The sequence below is a fragment of the Malus sylvestris genome, chromosome 11 (genome assembly GCF_916048215.2).
Source record: "Malus sylvestris chromosome 11, drMalSylv7.2, whole genome shotgun sequence".
NCBI classification, from domain to species: Eukaryota; Viridiplantae; Streptophyta; class Magnoliopsida; order Rosales; family Rosaceae; genus Malus; species Malus sylvestris.
The window spans coordinates 26,459,702-26,465,664 of record NC_062270.1 but is presented as its reverse complement, the minus strand read 5'-3'; positions in this window follow the sequence as shown (position 1 = coordinate 26,465,664).

Here is a 5,963-nt window from a genome sequence, read left to right as displayed (position 1 = left end):
ATCAAATCCTTATGGCTCCCGAATACGAAAAACTAACAACCTTCCTCACTCCAAAAGGTATCTACTACTACAAGGCAATGCCCTTTGGCTTGAAGAATGATGGGGCTACATATCAATGTGCAATGCAAAAAATCTTCAACGATATGTTATACTAAAACGTAGACAACGTTGTTGTCAAGACCAAGAAAATATCCGATCACTTAAAGGATTTACAAATGGTGTTCAACAAACTACGACGCTACAACCTCAAGATGAACCCATTGAATTGTGCATTTGGCATCACCTTTGGGAAGTTCCTCGGCTTCATTGTCAAGCATCATGGCATTGAAGTGGACCAATCCAAGATTAAGGCCATTCAAAGCATGCCTAAGCCAAGGAATCTACACGAGCTGAAAAGCCTACAATGACGACTAGCCTTCATTAGCCGCTTCATCTCTAACCTTGCTGGACGCTGTCAACCCTTCAGTCGACTCATGAAGAATGACATTTCATTCATATGGGATGACGTCTGTCGCAATACCTTCAAAAGCATAAAAAGGTACCTGGCAAGCCCATATGTCTTAGGAGCACCCGTGCCTAGAAAGTCACTTATCCTATATATTACCACATAAGAGGGTTCCATTGGAGCACTTTTGGCATAAGAAAATGAAAACCAAAAGGAAAGACTACTACCTAAGTAGAACTCTAACTGGTGTCGAGCTCAACTACTCGCCAATTTAGAAGATGTGCATTGCTCTAGTCTTCGCCGTCCAAAAGCTAAGACACTACATGCATGCTTACACCATCCACTTGGTTGCTAAAGTTGATCCAATCAAGTACGTTATGTCCAAACCCGTTCTGACAGGACGACTAGCTAAATGGGCTTTGCTTCTCAATCAATATGAGATCATCCACGTCCAGCTAAAGTCGTCAAGGGACAAGCCCTAACAGATTTCCTTACAGACCATCCAATCCCAACCGATTGGAAAATCTCAGACGACTTGCCTAACGATGAGGTGTTCTACATCGACATCTTTCTGACATGGACAATGTTCTTCAACTGATCCGTACAAATGGACTAACGGGGGGGGGGGTAAGAGTAGTACTCATATTGCCACAAAGACAAGTATTACCTTATTTCTTCCGACTAAGCGAGCTATGCTCCAACAACGTCGCTAAGTATCAATCACTGATCATTGGACTCCAAATGGTGATCGACATGGAAATCATAACGCTAGAAGTGATGACTCCATGCTCATAATTAATCAACTCTTATCTGAATATGAAGTGAGGAAAGATGATCTCGTCTCATACTTTCAGTTAGCAATTCAACTGCTACAAAAGTTCAAGGTCGTGACACTAGAACATGTGCCAAGAAAAGAAAATCAAATGATGGATGCTATCGCTAACCTAGCTTCAAGTATGGCATTAGGAGAAGATAAGTTATGAACGTACCAATTTGCCAAAGATGGGCGATCCCACTCGTCACTGAAATGCTACTGGATGATACAAACGTCATCTCAGTACTTCCAGTCGACATTGAATAATGGAGACAGCCACTAATCAACTACTTGGAGCATGGAAAGCTTCCAGACGATCCTAAACACCGCTTTGAAATATGTCGGCGAGCACCTTGCTTCCTGTCACGCCCCGAACCCGAGGTCGGTAGTAAAATAAGACCCCGCGCCCAAAACGCAAGTAAAAGTAAAAATAAATAAAAAGAAATTGACACGGGTTGAAAAATGAACTCTTCTTATTAAAATAACTCAAAAACCTTACGGGGTGTACAAAAGTTATAAATTAAAATCCTTAAACTTCTTCTTAATCACAACCTCAGCTCGTCCAACACCTGTCTTGCCAAATAACACTTGTTTTGCCAAATAACTCATCTGTAAAATAATAGGTGAGGGGTGAGCAACAACCATTGTCGCTCAGTGAGTAGAATATATAATATGCCAGTCAAGCTTGTCATTTTAATCACACTATAAAATAGGATAATAATATCAAAGCTTTAGCCACATAATTCCATATCACATCATCCCTTTACGTGTTCATTACATCCTTCATATGTAACTCACCACGTGACCCCTAATGGCCATCTGCCCTAATGTCCCCATGTGCAGTTTACATTTATCCCTCGGATTAAGGCAACACCAAAGTTCTCATGCTCCATGAACATCTCAAACAATTCACTGATAAGATATATAATAACTCTGAAAGTACTTCACAAAATCCAACATGCTTGACTTGAAATAGAGAGATACTTAAAAATAGCTCAAAATCCATGATATCTCATGGTTTTCATTTATCAGAAAATAAGAATATTTTAAACACATTACATAAACCACTCACCTCGATAATCCAAGCTTTGGCAAGACAACCTAACTAACAATCTCCACACAACAAACCCTAAACCCTATTTCTTTCTCTCTTTACCCTCAGTCCCTTTCTCTACATTGAACCTTCGCTGCATGCTCTGCATGTTTCCTTGATATGCAAAAATAATGGAGCATGGCCTCCTATTTATATTAGAAATGAGGAGGTCAAGCTAACTTCTTATTGGTTGGCTTAGCGGCTATAGATATAACAATTCAATTTACCTTCTCTTACAAGCTGCTGCGTGGTAATCTATATAGGCAGTAGACTTAGACAAGTGGCTAGCCAATAACAGGTAGAAATTAAAGATAAGACACGTCCAACTAAGTAACTTCACATAGTCACTGTGTAGAGTGCTCACTAAGCAAATATACAAGGAGATAGCTATAAACTGTGGTGTGCCACGTTCGAATATAGCTTCCAACAGTAAGCAATCTAGCTAGACTAATGAAAAGAACACCTTTTGTCCTCATTCTAACATTAAGGTTCCCCCTCCTGCTTGCATGATTTGTAAATGACGGCTCATACTAATAAAAACATGAATTACAAGACACTTGTCCTATAAATGCAAACTAATGACACCTCCACCTTAATCCTTCCAACTCAAAACCTAGTCATGGTAATGGTAAGGTGTGAATATGCATAGCTACATGAATCACACGTGATGCGCTATGTAAAAACTTATCTAAGCTTTATTCTAACTATATAAAAAATAATAATAACAACCACAAATACAACTAAAAATATGGGACCTTACACTTCCTCTACTACAAATGAACACTCTACCGACGCTCTTTTAAAGAAGTACTTCTGAGATGCCTAGGTGAGGAAGAAGCTAATTAAGCCATAAAAAAAAAACATACTCAAGCGTATGCGGGGCGCATCAGTCTGGACCAAAGCTACATTTCCAGCTCAAAAGAATGGGTTATTACTAGCCAAGCATGGTGAATGATTACCTAGAGTACGCCAAAAGGTGTCAAGCCTGCCAATTCCATGCCCACTTCATACATCAACCGCTTGAACCATTACACCCTATAGTTGCTTAATGGTTGTTTGATGCATGGGGATTGGACATCGTAAGACTAATCACACCAAAGTCATCTGCAGGAGAATCTTACATTCTAGCCGCAACGGATTACTTTTCCAAGTGGGTTGAAGCCGTACCCCTAAGGGAAGTCAATGGAAACTGTGGTCCGTTTAATTAAAGAGCATATCATTCATCGATAGAGTGTGCATCTAACAACGGAAAATGGTTCTCCAATCGACTCATGGACGAGCTCTGCAAGAAATACAAGTTCAACCAGCACAAGTCTTCCATGTATCATGCTCCGGCCAACAATTTTGTGGAAGCATTTAACAAAACGTTGTGCAACCTCTTGAAGAAGGTGATCGGCTAAACAAAGAAAGACCGGCACGAAAGAATAAGTGAAGCACTTTGGGCATATAGGATGACACATAGGACTCCTACCCAAGCTACGCCTTATTCTCTCGTATATGGCATGCAAGTTGTTTTGCCGCTCAAAAGTCAAATCCCCTCACTAAGGATGGCTATACAAGAAGGCTAGATTGAAAAGGAAAATGCAAATCTACGACTTCAAGAGTTAGAAGCACTCGACAAAAGAAGGTTCGAAGCTTAACAATACTTAGAATGCTACCAAGCACGGCTATCCAAGGTATTCAACAAAAAGGTTCGCCCAAGGTATTTCCAAATTGGAGATCTTGTCTTGGCATTACGAAGACCCATCATCACAACTCATAAAACAAAAGGCAAGTTCACATCAATGTGGGATGGACTTTACGCAATATAAGAAGTTTACACCAATAGCACATACTTAATCATGGCGGAAGACGGCTTAAAGATCGACCCTATTAATGGTAGATTCTTGAAGCATTATTACCCCTAAACCAAACTCAGTGCTCTTCGCTTGCATGAGCCTAAACTACACATGGCACAAAGCTCCTTGCTCGCATGAGCCTAAACTGCACACGGCACAATGCTCTTTGTTCGCACGAGCTTAAAAGGCGACACTCAACAATGCTCCTTGTTTGCATGAGCTTAAAAGACGATTGTCACATCCCAGATCAATTCCGCCGTAGCACAATATTATCCGCTTTGGGCCTCGGCCACACCCTCACGATTTTGTTTCTGAGAACTCACATGAGAACTTCCCAGTCTTGGCTCCACCTTAGCATGATATTGTCTACTTGGGGCCCTGGCCACACCCTCACGGTTTTATTTCTGGGAACTCACACGAGAACTTCCCAACGGGTCACCCATCCTAGGACCACTATCGCCCAAACTCATTTAACTTCAGAGTTCCGATGGAACTCAAAGCCAGTGAGCTCCCAAAAGGCTGGGAACTCACACGAGAACTTCCTAGTCTCGACTCCACCGTAGCATGATATTGTTCGTTTTGGGCCCTGGCCACACCCTCACGATTTTATTTTTAGGAACTCACACGAGAACTTCCTAACGGGTCACCCATCCTAAGTCACTATCGCCCAAACTCACTTAACTTCAGAGTTCCGATGGAACTCGAAGCCAGTGAGCTCCCAAAAGGCCTCGTGCTATAGGAATGTGAGCATGTACATATAAGACAAGTCACCCCTTCTCCATTGGTCGATGTGGGATGTTACAATCCACCCTTCTTAGGGGCCTGACGTCTTCGTCGGCACACTCGCACCACACGACATAGTGGCTATGATACCATTCTGACACATCCAGTCTTGACTCCGCCGTAGCACGATATTGTCTGCTTTGGGCCCCGGCCACGCCATCACGATTTTGTTTTTAGGAACTCACATAAGAACTTCCCAGAGGGTCACCCATCCTAGGACTGTTCTCGCTTGAACTCGCTTAACTTCGGAGTTCTTATGGAATCCGAAGCCAGTGAGCTCCGAAAAGCCCTCGTGCTATAGAAAGGTGAGCATGTACATATAAGGCATATCACCCCCTCTCCGTTGGTCGATGTGGGATGTTACAATGACACCCAATGCTCCTTGTTCGCATGAGCTTAAAAGGCGACACCCAACGCTCTTGGCTCGTAATAGCATAAACTATGTACAGCAAAATAACCATTAAAACCATCAGAAAACAATCCATCATTTCCCTTGAACTATGTCATGACTTGATCCCTCCTCAACCGTATGCAACGTGAAACTTCAAAACGTCAAGTACAGTCACATTACCAACAAAAAAAACAAGCCACTTTGAAGACTCTGGGGGCGGATAAAGTTGACATCATCTTTAGGGAAAACAAACTTACAAAGCCAACAAGCTAAGAAAGCGACTAAGTAAGAATCTTCCACGTGCTCTGACGCTATGCCAAGATCCTTAAATGCTTTCAACTCGGCAGGGGCACGATGCCTAGCTAAACCAATGGCACCTGAAGGGTCTGAGTCTCCATTTGGCTTAGTAGTCTTGTTGTGGCCACTTTTCTTCGAAGGCTTTTTGTACTTCATGGCATCCCAATACCAAAATCATATCCATGAAGAAATATTCACGCATGACTTACCCTGAGCCTCTTGGGAAAACTTGTGACATGCCCAAAACAAATAGCGGTAACTTGCAGGCAATCCTCGGCTATTACGATGAGAAAATTCCTTCA